Source organism: Rhinatrema bivittatum, chromosome 8, assembly GCF_901001135.1.
Source record: "Rhinatrema bivittatum chromosome 8, aRhiBiv1.1, whole genome shotgun sequence".
NCBI classification, from domain to species: domain Eukaryota; kingdom Metazoa; phylum Chordata; class Amphibia; order Gymnophiona; family Rhinatrematidae; genus Rhinatrema; species Rhinatrema bivittatum.
The window spans coordinates 206,089,060-206,104,647 of record NC_042622.1 but is presented as its reverse complement, the minus strand read 5'-3'; the positions used below and the strand labels follow the sequence as shown (position 1 = coordinate 206,104,647).

The following is a 15,588-nucleotide window of genomic DNA, read 5'->3' as shown; positions in this document are numbered from 1 at the left end:
GGCTGTTACTAGCCTTAACCAATAAGGCTGATAACTTTTGATGCAACTCCAACACTGCTGTCTGCCTCAATGGCAAGAAATAATGGGGAACTGGAATCAGACAGCAATAAAGAAGGGTCCGGACTTTTACAGTTTGAGAAACTGATCAGTATGGGGGTGACCTGTATGGCATGGCAGATACTACCATAAGCTTGCTGGGCAGACTGGATGGTTCTTTTCTGCCGTCGTCTCTGTTTCTATGTAATTATTGTGTCTGCTTCCAATGCATCTGAATCCAGTGACCCACAACCACCCCTGCTGGTCCGGTACCAAGTGCCACACACACAGTTCTGCCAACACATCTCAATGCTGCCTCGCACTTCCAGTACTGAGCCTCACACACAGCTCCTCAGCAGCGTGTAAACTTGACTCACTGCTAGGCCCAGGCAGAGGTACAAATACTACATATCACAGGATGCAAAGCTGGAAACCTCAGTCATGAAATGTTCATTGGGTTGAAACACACTAGGTCACCCAGACTCTCACTTCCAGCGTCCTTTTACATCTCTCCCAAACGCTGAAACATCTGCTGGCTGACGTAGTCCACCTGGAGCCCTCTTCTTAGGGTAGGACTAGAGGAAGATGCCTTGTACCCCCTTCCCATGGTCTTGCACAATCCCGGTACAGCTCTCAAGACTTAAACGGATTAAGGGGGAAACGGATACGTGGCCGGATCTAGGAGCTCTGAAGCATGCCGCTCTCCCTCCCAGCCCAGGATCGTCATCACAATGACTGGACTAAACGTAAATTAAAAAAAAAAAAACAAAAAACGACAAGACAGGGGAAAACTCCCTGGGTGATTGCGAGCGAGAGCTCCATGGCGCCGTGCCCCAGACCTGGTTCCAACTCAGCGTGAAGGAGTAAGGCAGAGGAGGAAACAGCTGGGTAAAAAAACCCCAAACACCCCACACCCCGAAACAGATAAATGCGTGTCATGGTTTTACCGACCTGTCTGGGATAGTGGAGGTGCAGCAGAAGGCTGGCCAGGCTGGGTCCACAGTGCCAGGAACTGGGCACAGAATCAGCCAGCATGAAGTGGGTTGTCCTCCTCGAGCGTGGAGAGAGCAGGATGGCACCGCCGCGAGGGAGCTGAAAGCATGTCAGAGGAATGATGATCTAGAGGCCAGGTCCTGCCGTGTTAATATCGGACTGAGCGGCACACGCTGGAAGGAACAAGACGGAGGGATTCATGGAGAGGCTTGGCACGACCACCCACCAACCTCAAAAGTACAATTCATCTATCCCACAGGAATTCAGTCGCTGGGGGCTCTGAGCTTAGCCTAAAATAAAGACCAGAGATCCAGAGAGACTAACAACCTTCTGGCAGCCCACCCGTAAAGCCAAGAAAAAAGGAGGCAAACCCTCCCCCCCCCCCCCCAACACACACACACACACACAGTGTAATCTGTTAAACTTCACCGATGGTAAATGACCCAAGTCCCAGGCTCCGAAATGTCCCTTGCAGTCTTAATACATCAGCATATTACTCACCTCCAAAATCTGGTCCCGACAGTTTAAAAGGAATTCCCAGCTGCGGCCATGACATTTGCTCTGGTCAGCCAGTTCAATTGACTTAATACTTTTTGTGGTTAAGTTTCAAGAGCTGCACTCTGCAGAATGAGCTAGGGATGATGTCTGAATACACAAGTAAACTGTGCCGTGGATTATCTATCACATCAGTGTTTGCTGGAGGTGAAGGGAGGTGCCCCACCAGTTCTGTGGTGAGATTTTGTGTTTGCAGGGGGTGGGGAGGAAGCTTGCACTACCACTGCTTGTGTCGTACCTGTTCTGTGATGGGGGCTGTGTACATGTACGTGTGCGGGGGAATCTTGCACTGCTGCCCGTGCTGTACCTGTTCTGTGGTGGGACAGTAAACAGAGTTGCTTACCTGTAACAGGTATTCTCCGAGGACAGCAGGATGTTAGCCCTCACTAGAGATGTGTATCGTACCGGCAATCGTTTCCGGTTTCGTAGAACCTCGGGAAATTTCATTTCCCGTGGTTCTGACTTGTTTTTTTTCCAGCTGTCCCGATCCGAAAAAATAAACAACCCACCCCGATCCTTCAGATTTAATTATTTACAATCCCCCACTCTCCCGATCCCCCCCCCAAACTTGCCTAAAGTCCCTGGTGGTCCAGTGGAGGTCCTGGGAGTGATCTCCCGCTCTCCGGCCGTCAGCTGCCAGTAAACAAAATGGTGCCAGTGGCCCTTTGCCCTTACCATGTGACAGGGGCTATCGGTGCCATTGGTCGGCCCCTGTCACATGGTAGGAGCAATGGACACCCGGCGCCATCTTAAAAAAATCTTACTCAGCGTAAACCAACCTCTGACACAGCGATTCCATTCTCGTATTCCATATTTGAATGGAGTCTTAATGTTGGCTGCTCTAAAGATGTTCTCTTTTAGACTACTACTGGATTGCCTGCACACAGTGAGCGTGCTTTTTAAGATCTTCTGTGCCATCATTTTTGAAAAATGAAGAGCATCCTGCTATAGTTTGGAATATGACTAAGTGATTTCTACAGTTCACCATAAGGAATCCATCTGTTTGACCACACTATAATTATAGCCCCTGAAGCAGCTCACGCCTGAGCGAAACTTGGCCTGAGTCGGGCAGTTTGTAAAGATTGTGATAATAAAGAATCCCTGATGTTTTTACTGATCCACTTCTCTTTGGTCGCTACTTGCAGTATTGGAGCGGTTTCCGATCCATTTCATGCAGGGCCATGTTCCGACCAGAGATATAGGAACAACTCGTTGACATGCCGTGTACTGGAGAGAATCTCTTCGGAGATAGGCTAAGGGATGCTATGGCCCAATGTCAGGACCATCATGAAACCCTCCAATAACTCTCCACCGTACTCATCCTCCTCTTCTAGGAGGCTGGGGCCAAGGAAGTCTTTCTTTCACCAAAGGAAGTACTGTCCCTTGCCACCCTCGCTCCCTTCAATACCATCAGGGCTCCCATAGTCAAACTAGGCAGCAGAGAGCCCCCTGCCCCAGCCGGCTCCTCAGTCAACTCCAGGGATGGAGTTTTGACTGGGTCGTGAGGAATGTAGGCCAGTTGCCCGTACCCAGGACGATGGACTCTGCAGTCAGAGGCAGACTATGTTTTTTTGCGAATCAGTGGCCCAGTATAACCTTGGACCAGTGGGTTCTGTCCATCATCCATCAAGGGTACCAATTGAATCTATTAGGTCTCCCACCAAATTACCCTCCGTGCCTATCTTAGGGGCCAGTAGCACATCAGGAGGTACTGCTAGCGGAACTCTGCTCCCTCTTAATGACCATAGCAGTCAAGCCTGTACCAGCAGGGCAAAGAGGGTGAGGATTCTACTCCAAGTACTTCCTGATGCCAAAGAGAACAGGAGGACTCCATCCCATTCTAGACTTAAGGGCCTTGAACAAGTTTCTAAGAAAAGAAAAGTTCAAGACTGTTTCCCTATGCACCTTGATCCCCCTTTTGCAAAAAGGGGACTGGGTATGCTCCCTTGACCTAAAGGATGCATTCACCCATATCAAGATCTTCCCAGTGACGGGAAGTATTTCTGATTTGTGGTGGGAAAACAGCACTTCCAGTACTGGGTGTTGCCGTTCAGGCTCGCATCAGCCCCACGGGTCTCAACAAAATGCCTGGCCATGGTGGTGGTACATCTTGGCAGGCTGGGAGTACGTGTTTTCCCATATTTCGATGATTGGCTTGTCAAGAGCACGTCTAAGGCAGGGGCCGCCAGGTCCATGCACTTGACCATCCAGGTGTAGAAGTCACTAGGGTTCGTTCTCAACTACCCAAAGACCCATCTCAGCCCATCACTTCAATTGGACTTCACAGGAGTCTTGCTAGACACGGCTCAGGCTAAGGCCTTTCTGCCTTGCCGGAGGGCCGTCAACTTGATGACCATCACGGCAAAGATCCAACAGAACCAGTAGGTGTCAGCCTGGCACATATCGAGGCTGTTAGGCCATATGGCCGCAACTGTCCATGTCACTCCCTTGGCACGATTACACATGAATCCCTGGTGTTTTTACCGATCCACTACTCTTTGGTTGCTACCTGCATGAAATGTACAACTATAGGCTGTACAGAGATGGGTGTGCCATCTACACCTTGGTGGTATGTGCCAATTGCACTGAGATGAACTGTAACAGAGTTGGTCTTTAAGCCAGATTCCGATAGGTATAGAAGGTAGTCAAGCAGTTTTTGTGTGGGGCAGGAGAATGGATCTAGGGCCTTCTGCTCACACCACACTGTGTGAGCAGAAGGCCTGCAGACATGCCATTCTGTGGGCACCGATTCCCACTGCAGAGACTTTCGATGCCATCTCGAAAACTTTATAGGTTGCATGAACCTATGTTTTCCACACTCCAGGCCCTTATGCACCAGCAGCATGAGGGTTACTGCTGCTGTTGAGGCAGCTGTTCGGCCACCTCCTGCACCTGCTTCCAAATGTCCCATGAGTACTGGCTTATGTAGAGCTGGTAGGCAGCAATGTGAGCAATGAGCATGACGCCTTGAAATACCTTCCTCCCAACAGCATCTATCGCTCTACGGCCCTTTCCTGGGGGCACCGAGGAATGAGTCCATGAGCACATGGCCTCGAGGATGGATTTGACCACCACCGACTGGTGGGGCAGCTGACGCTTATTGAATCCTGCAGCCTTCTGGATGAGGTAGACCTCATCTGCTGCCTTCTTATTAACGGGAGGCACTGCGAGGGGATGTTTCTATATCCTCAGCAGCAACTCCTTAAGGATCTCATGTACCGGGACCACCACAATCTCCTTAGAAGGATCCACGAACTGGAGGATCTCAAGCATTGTGTGCCTGGCATCCTCCTCCGTCAATAGCTGAAAAGGGATGGCTTCTGCCATCACATTCACAAAATCTGCAAAGGTTAAGTCCTCAGGCAGAGACTTCCTTCGCTCCTCTGGAGGAGAAGGGTCTGAAGGGAGACCCTGTGAGGACTCCTCCAAAAAAGTCACCTCCCCAGGGGTCATAGGGTTCTCCTCATCCTCAATGTAAGCCACAGGGATGGGTCCCTAGGTGCTCGGCCTTCGTCCAGAGGTGCAGGCACCAGTAAACTGGATGAGGGGGTGGCGGGCCTTGGCATCTCCGCCGATGTTGGTGGAGGTTCATCCTTGGAAAAACCGGCGATGACCACCAAATCAATAAGGGGAGGCTTTGGTGCCCTGCTGGGCACAAACACCAGCTGGGTCAGTAATGTACCAATGAGCACGTTGAGCTTCTCCAGAAGCAGTACAAGGATGGGCCGCACTGGGTCCGGTGCCACAGGACTGAAGCCCTGCAGTGCCTGGTCCACCACTAGCTGGACTCTGTACTCCAGCTCCTCCTCGAAAAATAGCCAATGCCAACATCAACTGGGAGGAAGGAGGGGTGGCTGGATCCTCTTTGGACCCTCGAGGTGGATCAGTGACTGGCATCAGGACCAGTGGAGACCGTCGCGGACCCCTGGCACTGATGGGAGGATTGGCACTCCTCGCCGCAGGGTTGCTTTGGGGGCATCACGGCAAAAGCCGTTGCATCCCCGTGCCCGGTACTGTGCATCGACAGGGACCAGTGCTGATGCTTCTCCAGCTTCCCTCAATGCTCGGTCCTTCCCCGGTGCTGAGGCCAATGACGAAGAAACCCAAGGTCCTCGGTCTGGAGGAGATCGATGATGGTCAGTCCCTGGTGCCTCCGTCCGCCGATGTCAATTGCTCGGTGTCCATCAGTGTGGCTCCTTGATCCTTCAATGCCGATGGCTCAGACTTCTTCGACCCAAAAGATCTGCTCCATCTTGTCTAGTTGAAGCCGATGTCCTTCGGGGGTCATCTGGGCACATAAAGGGCAATCCCGGACATCATGCGATGCCCCCCCCCCCCCCCCCCCCCCCCAGGCAGAAGACACTTATCTCATGAGGATCCGTGGTCCTCGGGCACCAGGGGCATTGCCGAAAACTGGATGTGGCCATGTTGGATGAAACAAAAGGAGCACGAACCGAAAACAATGGTGGTGGGGCGTCGATGGACCTCAGGTACTGATGCACTGCCGCCACAGGGAACTGACTGCATAAGGAAACTTACCCAAATCGCTAAAAAACCCTGACTAGCAGACACTACAGGATGGCACCGAGAGAGACCTAGTGACGAAACAAGGAAAAACCAGCTAAAGACGCAAGAAAAAGCAAAGTTTTCCACAAGACCAAAAAATAACCAAAGTGAGCTCACTCATACCACAAGCCTTACAGCGCCACGTAAAAAGAGAGACTGGAGAAGGACCCCGTGTGGATGCCTGGTATAGGGCATGCTCAATGTGCCTAGTCCCAGTTCTAGATTTCGTAAGTTTTCTGCATCGGGGCTCCATCTGATGATGTCACCCACGTGTGAAAACTACAATCCTGCTTGTCCCTGGAGAATATATGTATGTGTGCGGGGGAATCTTGCACGGCAGCTGCCCGTGCTGAACTTGTTCTGTGGTGAGATTTTTTGTCTGTAGGGGGTGAGGAGGAAGCTTGCACTGCCACTTCTGTTCTGTGATGGGGCAGTGTACGTGTGAGGGAGGGAAGCTTGCACCACTGCTGCCTGTGCTGTACCTGTTCTGAGGTGGGGCAGTGTGTGTGTGCGGGAAGCTTGCACCACTGCTGCCTGTGCTGTACCTGTTCTGAGGTGGGGCAGTGTGTGTGCAGGAAGCTTGCACCACTGCTGCACCTGTTCTGAGGTGGGGCAGTGTGTGTGCGGGAAGCTTGCACCACTGCTGCCTGTGCTGTACCTGTTCTGAGGTGGAGCAGTGTGTGTGTGCGGGAAGCTTGCACTGCCACTGCCTGTTCTAAGACTTCAACGGTAACAACAAGCCTTAGCCGACATCGGCACCTCTCAAGAGTGTTAAAACTCACTAGAACGATTACAAATTTTGCCACTAGAGGGAAACAGTGCCTAAAATAAATAAAAACATTTCTTAAAAAGGACAGCACCCCCTCACCTCTGAATAATGCCTCAGCTGGCAAACCTGCTAATGTACTGTTCTTGTCTCACCACTAAACAAGTGAACATAGTGTGAAACACACACCCTTACCAGAGTATGCATGGATACATTAACATGTCAAGCATGCGAAAAGCATACATAGATACATGTGCACAACTTGGACTGCAGTCTCACACATCTCTAGCTCTACTGTCTACAGACACACAAGTGAAATCTCTGTGCAGGCCTAAAAGTGAGTGTTTTGCATGTTCACACACTTTTAAAACAAAAACCAGCTTCAAAATGTGTTTATGTTTGTGTACGTCTTACACGTGACTAATGTCATGCGTTCATAATGTGTCTGCATGTGTGTGTGCGTGAAGGTACTTGAGCACACCGCAATCATGTTTCAGCACCAGCTCCACAAACACACGTGTACAAGCTGGGGAGAGGGGGGGGTTATTCACGTTAGGCTACACACACACACACGCACGAGTGAACACTTTGAGAGACAAACGTGCCAGATCTTTGCATGCCTGCACATAAGTTTCCTCTCAAGAGCATGCAGATGGAAGGAAGGAGGAGTAGTTCCCGGAGAATATGGCAACACCGGGTGGGATGGGGGGAGAGTAGTTCCTTAGCTGAGACTTGGCACCACCAGCAGATTAGCCTGAAAGAGTAGGACAGGAAGTCTGGAGGAAAATTCTCCTACACACTGGGGGGCCAGAGGGAACAAAACTATTTCTGCAGGAGGCTTACAAAGAGCCAAAAGCTATCGGCAAGGGAGGGCGGGGAACCCTAATGCCGCAATTTTTACTGGATTGTCATCTTTCTGGATTTTGACACAGCCTTCAATTCTCTCAATAAACAAGTGCTGCAGGAGCAAAAAAAACTAGCAAACGGCTACTGTTCCTCGATCTTCCAACTTGCTGGAAAGGGGAAAGGTACTGGCAACAGGAGCCAACACCTCTCAGGTGTCCCTTGCAGTGAGGAAGGTTTAGTTCCTGTACAGTGATGGGGCCCTTGAGCACAGCGTCAGCCATCCCCCTGAGAGGGGACAGAGGATTCAGCTCTGCTGCAGTGTAGTCTCATCTCATAGGGTTTTTGATGCAGGCCCAGCACCATTTTGGTAGCCATCCTCTGGACTGTCTCCTCTCTCTCCAAACAGGACACATTACGTCCTATAGAGAAGCATCATCACCTCCTTATTTTCACTGGTTAGATCTCCCGGTGCACCCTAGCACAACTCTCCTTACACGTTGTCCGGTCCTATGTTATCAATGCGCACAGAATCTGTCCTGCCCTGGGTACAGTTTATCTATTAACCTTATTAATTCACATGACCTTTCCAATCCATGTAATCAACCATGATGCCTCATCTCCTTAACTTTTTTTGTCCTGAGGATTTTGTGGTTTTCCTCCTGGTCATAACTAGGGAACAGGCCGGAAAGATGCTCACTCCCCACAGCCCTGCCCTGCATCCTCCAGCTCCCAACAGTAAAAGAAAGTAATGCGCCAGAGAGGAAGAAAACAGTTTTTCCTCAATGATTCCTCTCAGCAGCTCCCCCGCTCCCCATCTACCTTCCTCCTGGTGGTCCCCTTCCCTGCACATCCTCCTCCTCCTGACAGTGCTTTGCTCCCCACATTCCCTCTTCTGCTTTGCAGTGCCCTGCTCCCCCACATACCCCCCCTCCTGGTGGTGCCCTGCTCCCCCACATACCCCCCCTCCTGGTGGTGCCCTGCTCCCCCACATTCCTCCCTCTCCGGGCAGTGCCCTGTCCCCCACATTCCCTCCCTCTCCGGGCAGTGCCCTGTCCCCCACATTCCCTCCCTCTCCGGGCAGTGACCTGCTCCCAACATCCTCTTTTCTTGGTAGTACCTTGCTCCCCACATTCCCTCCTCTTCCTGGTAGCCTCCTGCCCCGCTCCCCACATCCTCTCCTCACCCTTCTTTCCTGCCGGCAGTGCCCTCTCTGGGGGTAGGAGGTGGATGCGTATGCAGAGGTATTTCCCCGTGACTCCATGAGCCTCCCTCCCTGCAAGCTGACACCCCGAACCCCCTCCCCTGCAGCAGCAGCAGCCGCCGCCGCAGCGCAAAGGCCACTGTCCCTGGTACAGAAAAGCGAGAAGAGGCGCCAACCGGACGGGGGCGAGGGGAGCCCTCTCCCTCCTCCGTGCCGCAGGGACCCTACCTGGGGAAGGTCAGCCCGCCGGCTCCGGCGCCACGCTGTGATCGGCAGCCCTCTCCCCCCCACCCCTCGGCTGCCGACGCTGCTGCTGCTGCTGCCTCCTCCTGCTCGGAGGGGCAGCGGGAGCCGATTGCAGGCACTCCGCTGGGTCACAGCGCCCGCCGGCTTCGGCCCTCGCAGCCTGTTTATACCGGCGGGGACCGGAGCTGCGCTCGGTCCGAAGCGGGAGGAGAGCGCGTCACAGCCCCCAGCCCCTCTCACCTGCCAGCAGAGGCAAACGCCTGGCGCGACGGAGCGCAAGTCGCCTGCTAGCCACATGGCCCTTAGGATTCTGGGGCTGCACCGCAGCTGCCAGAGGGCGTGCAAAAAAAAACCAGGACTGGATCCCGGGGTCCGTGCTGGACTGATTTGTACGGAGATCTGCGGTGATCAAGGGAGCTGGGCGCACTGCTTAGGATAACTAGATCTGGGATAGGAACGGATAATGTGGGCGTCGGATAATGGGTTTCAGCCCTGTCATGGAAGCACACATAACGCTCCTCACTTTCAAGGAAATCTTTCTGCATCTGCAATACCCAGTGTATGAACTCTAGCGCCTCCCGCATGTTATTCATTGGGCCTATCCTGAAAATCCGATCGGACGGGTCTGCCTCCAGGGCAGGGGTGAGAACCACAGCTTATGTAAAGGACGTGTATTCATGAGGGCCATAGGACAGCACATCCGTACCAGAGGGGCAGCCACAAATGCCAGAGTTGGTGCCCCGTATAAGTAAACAAACTCCAGTTTAGGTAACACACGGAAGGAATCCTCATCTACAATGCAGAAATAATACATACAGGGAACTGTATTGGGACCCGTACTTTTCAATATATTTATAAATGATCTGGAAAGAAATACGACGAGTGAGGTAATCAGATTTGCAGATGACACAAAATTGTTCAGAGTAGTTAAATCACAAGCAGATTGTGATAAATTGCAGGAAGACCTTGTGAGACTGGAAAATTGGGCATCCAAATGGCAGATGAAATTTAATGTGGATAAGTGCAAGGTGATGCATATAGGGAAAAATAACCCATGCTATAATTACACAATGTTGGGTTCCATATTAGGTGCTACAACCCAAGAAAGAGATCTAGGTGTCATAGTGGATAACACATTGAAATCGTCGGTGCAGTGTGCTGCGGCAGTCAAAAAAGCAAACAGAATGTTGGGAATTATTAGAAAGGGAATGGTGAATAAAACGGAAAATGTCATAATGCCTCTGTATCGCTCCATGGTGAGACCGCACCTTGAATACTGTGTACAATTCTGGTCACCGCATCTCAAAAAAGATATAATTGCAATGGAGAAGGTACAGAGAAGGGCTACCAAAATGATAAAGGGAATGGAACAGCTCCCCTATGAGGAAAGACTAAAGAGGTTAGGACTTTTCAGCTTGGAGAAGAGATGGCTGAGGGGGGATATGATAGAGGTGTTTAAAATCATGAGAGGTTTAGAACGGGTAGATGTGAATCGGTTATTTACTCTTTCGGATAATAGAAGGCCTAGGGGGCACTCCATGAAGTTAGCATGGGGTACATTTAAAACTAATCGGAGAAAGTTCTTTTTCACTCAAGGCACAATTAAACTTTGGAATTTGTTGCCAGAAGATGTGGTTAGTGCAGTTAGTGTAGCTGGGTTTAAAAAGGGATTGGATAATTTCTTGGAGGAGAAGTCCATTAACGGCTATTAATCAATTTTACTTAGGGAATAGCCACTGCTATTACTAGCAACAGTAACATGGAATAGGCTTAGTGTTTGGGTAATTGCCAGGTTCTTGGGGCCTGGATTGGCCTCTGTTGGAAACAGGATGCTGGGCTTGATGGAACCTTGGTCTGACCCAGTATGGCATGTTCTTCTTATATGTATGGCAATAAACAGTTGGCAGTATTTACATGTAGATATAGATTCTTCAAAAAGATTTTTATAATGGCAGGATACTATATGGCTTTGGATATAGTGCAAGCTCTGAGGATGCTTGAGCACCCAGTATGGTGCGAACTCCTTCACGGGGACCAGAGAGAAGTAAATTGTGTTGAGTTACCTCCCTGCTCATTTTGAAAAGTTGCCTCCTCTGTATACAGAATAAGACAGATATCTGTACACAGCATGTACATCTTGCTCTCCAGAATGTTAGGGTATAGCTAGCGGCCACTAGCGGTAGTATGTTTGGAATTGATGCTGGCTGCTTTGTAAACTTATTGCTTAACAAAGGACCAATTTCTGCACCGGCTGTAATGAGTGTTGTGGAAGACAATAGGAACATGATTGAAAGCAAGCTAAATCTCATGTCCATTCATCAGGATTGTGTGGATGACGTTCCTCTACAGTCCTACTGAAATACACATATTAATGATGTATACAGGATCACATCTTTCAGCTGTCCCTCAGAGGCACACAGTCACCCTACCAACCCCTTCGCTCACCTCCATCAACTCCAACGACTTCACCCTCTCAAATCTCTCTGCTCCTTGTCCTTAACCATCAGTCTTCAATGACATAAGTCCCTGAAATTTCTCGTCCCCCTATCAAACATCTGCATTGCTACCAAAGGCATGACGCCCCATCACATCCCTCATCTTTCACTTTTGCTAACTGCATTGGCATCACCTTCCAAATCATCAGAAAATCATTTTGAAAAGTCACTTATTGGTTCCAAAGGCAAGGCCGGTGGAAGCACTAGGCAAACTGGGGATGGTGCAGGGATGGCATCTCCTCCTTCCCGGCCGGCCCCAAGGCCTGGAAAAAGGAAGAGGGTACCCAGAAGGGAGATTCCACGGCCACTGCCGTGAGCAGCCGGAGAAGGCGAGAGCAGCAGGGCATGCAGCGACAGGAGCAGGAGGAGCAGGCCTGTGTAGAAGGTGACTGGTGCCGTGGAGCCCTCACAGCACTGGGGGACAGAAGGCTGGAGCCACGGGCTGGCCGGCTTCAGAGGCAGCAAAAGGCAGAAGCAGCAGGGGCATAACGGCCCAAGGGGAGCAGACAAGGCTGCAGCAGTGGAGCTATTGCAGAGGAACAGGAGGAATCCCGTCCATGGTGGGTGGCTGCTGCTTCTTCTGCTTCCAGGGGGGGGGGGGGGGGGGGGGGGGGGGGGGGGGGGGGGGGAGTGAGTGGCTGAGAAAGGGAGGATCTGTCTGTGATTGGGTGAGAGAGCGGAGAAAGTCTGAGCACAAGCACCCCACCTCTCCCGTGCTAATTCAGGACAGTCACAGGGCATCTAGAAACCAAAAGTTCCCAGGTATGGAAAGCAGGTGACTTTTTCTATCTTTATTAGTTTTAATTATTGGTGTAAGTTGATGTGTCTGCTGGTTTGCAATATTTTATTGATGTTTGAAATGTTTTTTTTTAATGAGTTTTTAAATTATTCAATTCTATTCAGCAGCTGCTTTAAAATATGTTTTTTATTGGTATGGTTTTACAGTTATTGATGTTTTATATTTCTTGATTTTACCTGATGTTCTGTGAGGAATGGTGATGTTTCTATTTCACTAAATAAGCCCTAGACTTTACTCCAGAAACCTCCAAACTGTGAAACACACATCAAAAAACAAATGAGTGACTGGTACTAATTTTATCACCAATACAAATTCCAGAACCTTCCCATCTGTTGGGACATTCATAACAGATGAGTATTTTCCGTCACATCAGTTTCAAATATAAGGAGTCCATTATTGTTCGTGTTACAAAATTGTTGCAGAGTGTTTCGCGCTGTTTCCGGTTTCGTTTATTATATGGAGATACCATTTTGAGCATTTTATTAGCAATTATTTGTGTGGGTCTAAAAAAACTAAAAAAAAACAAAAACAAACATAAAAAACCAAAAACTGATTTTTTAAATAAAGTAATTGGACCAATTCACCTAGTATGAGTCTGTATGTCTAACAGACTCATTAAGTTGAGAGGTCCTACATGTATACGTACAAAAAAAATTTTGTTTTGTCTATAAGGTTCTGGAATTTGTATTGGTGATAAAATTAGTACCAGTCACTCCTTTGTTTTTTGATGGATGTTTCTATTTCTCCATTATTGCACTGCATACAAGAGTCTGGTTTGTTGTGGGGTTCCAGTTTAGATTTTATCTGTATGTTGCTATTTATACTTTGTGGTCTCTTCTATTCTGTATTTGGTCAGGGTCTGCCTTTGTTCTGCATGTGTGGCTGAGGTGAAGTATTCTGCTAGTGTTTGGTTTCTGGCTTGTTCTGTTTTCCTATAGGTGTATTGGTGTTTCAGGACCTGCTGTAATATTTGCAGTATTGCCTTTTCATAAGTAGGGTTGTTACTGGTTGAGTTCTCTTTTGATATGGAAGCTATTGTAATTCACTGTACTTATGTCTTTCCGATGGCCAAGCCTACACTCCACACACAGTACAATACACCTAATACCATACGGGTTCCAAGTGTCTTTTTTGAAGGGTTTTCTGGTTGGCATCATAGTGCATGTAAATATAATATACATGTTGTAAATTTGTTTTGAAATGCCTGAAAGGTGGAATCAAAATCAAATAAGTAATATTTTTACCTCAGAAGACTGCACTTTAAATGTTCTTTTTTCATGTAAAAATCTTTTATTATAAATCCACGATTTTTGATTGTGTGCGGAGGGGGCAGGATGGTGGGGGGAGCCAGGCAGTAAGGGTGCCTATTATACCCTTGCACCAGCCCTGTCTGTACGTTAAGAGTTACAGATGATTGCTCACTTCACAACATAGCCCTTATATCAGCATGTTCTTCCTACCCACTCTTCTACCTGTCTACTTACTAGATCGTCACAATTCAAAGGAAGCAACATGAATAGCAACAAAAGAAAAATTACTGCTGTACCAGTTGGATTGGCACTGAAGTGAGCAGTAATGTATGTTATCGATGACATCTGCATGAAAACGGGTCGATCCAGGTAGCGGATTGGCCATTATATCACTGGCATCACTGACACCGAGTCCCGGGCTGAGCGACTGTGAATACAGTGAAAGGAAAAAACAATCTATGGTGACAAAAAGGAAAAAGAAATCTTTGACAAGATGTGTGCAGTTCCTCCATGCCCTCAATGATGTCATGAGTGACATCAAATACAGCAAACAAGCCAAGGGATAAAGGGCACATGATGTCACGTGGAAAATTATGACAAGAACTGGCTTTCACCTATCTTAGGAGTGAAGTAGATTATTATTACTTTCTTTTTTTTTTTTTTTTCATTTTTCATTATAGTTTTCCATTTTTCCAGCTTTAGAGCAATGCTGTTTTGAAATTCCCGTTAGGACCTCAAGTCCCAGACTGCACTGCAGTGGGACTTCAAAGGTCAGGCCTAGCCTTTGGTTTCAATTCATGAAAATGAGTTTATTTTTATTTGCACTTATTATCCACAACATCCAATAAATAAACTGATCAGTGCAGATTCCAAATGAACAAACCAGAAAATCCAAAGCTTCCTTCAAGCACAAGTACAGGCAGGTGCGAAACGCTTTGAACGGGGCAGTGCTTGCTAGTACTCAGCACGGAAAGACGTGAATAGGAGTGCAAAGTAAAGAAGCAACAGCAGCTGGGGCGCTGATAGATAGTCATCAGGGGAGGAGAGGGCTCAGCAGCACTACTGTGCGGAAGAAGCAGGTTCAATCGCTGGCTCTGGGGTTGCTGCAGAAGCAGTGCTCACAGCCCCTTGAGGGAGAAGGTAAGCTCAATTATTGCTCGACAGTGCCACCTACTGGCAAGACTCGTATACAGAAGGACCAGCACCACAAAGGGAAGGTTATAAAAGCAGGAAAATAATGAAAGTGCCTGGCCCCATCGCCATCAGTCCTTCCCCTCCCTCATCCCAAGAACGTTCTTGTAAAAAAAAAAAAAAAAAAAAGCAGGATACTGGTGTTACTGAGATCCAGAAATCACCTGGGCCCACGCCGATGGGAAGGAGGAAGCGTGGCGGCCTTGTGGCCTGGAAGAAGGAAGAGGAGTCGCAGCAGCCGCTCGGTCAGAAGCAGCAGGGGCAGTGTCAGCCTGCACAGCTGACAGGAGTCGTCCTCACCTAGCTAATCTCACAAGCAGCCTCTCACCTCGTTCCTGCCAGCATCCTGATGCCATCCGGCCCGGCCTGGAGGCCGCTGCCAACTTCATCACCGTCGCTGTTACCGTCTCTCCTACCTCGCGGCCCGGAAGCGCCGCCGTCCTGCTTCGCAGCCTGAGTGCTGCTCTGTACACCTTGCGGCCTGGAGGCGGCCGACCCCTGTCTTCCTCAGGCCTGCGGCCGCCGCTCCTCTTTGTGGCTCAGAGGCCACCACCAACGCCCTTCTTCGTGGCCTGAAGCCTCTGCCAGCGCTGCTGCTTTCTTTGCGGCCTGAGCACCGCCTCCAGCATCTCCCTGTGGCTAGG

The 15,588-nt window shown here is 49.5% G+C and overlaps 1 protein-coding gene across 3 annotated transcripts in view; it reads right to left on the bottom strand.

Moving 5' to 3' along the window:
• Nucleotides 1–15,588, bottom strand: part of RASL10B (RAS like family 10 member B) — a 72,169-nt gene that overhangs the window by 42,360 nt on the left and 14,221 nt on the right. The window contains exons 1-2 of one of the 3 annotated variants that reach the window (XM_029612751.1): nucleotides 9,450–9,523; nucleotides 988–1,202 (exon numbers count right to left, since the gene is read on the bottom strand). The gene's annotated coding sequence lies outside the window, so the exon portion shown is untranslated. Of the gene's footprint in view, nucleotides 1–987; nucleotides 1,203–9,191; nucleotides 9,428–9,449; nucleotides 9,524–15,588 lie in introns of those variants that run through there. The other 2 variants (XM_029612749.1, XM_029612750.1) reach the window with 2 other exon arrangements.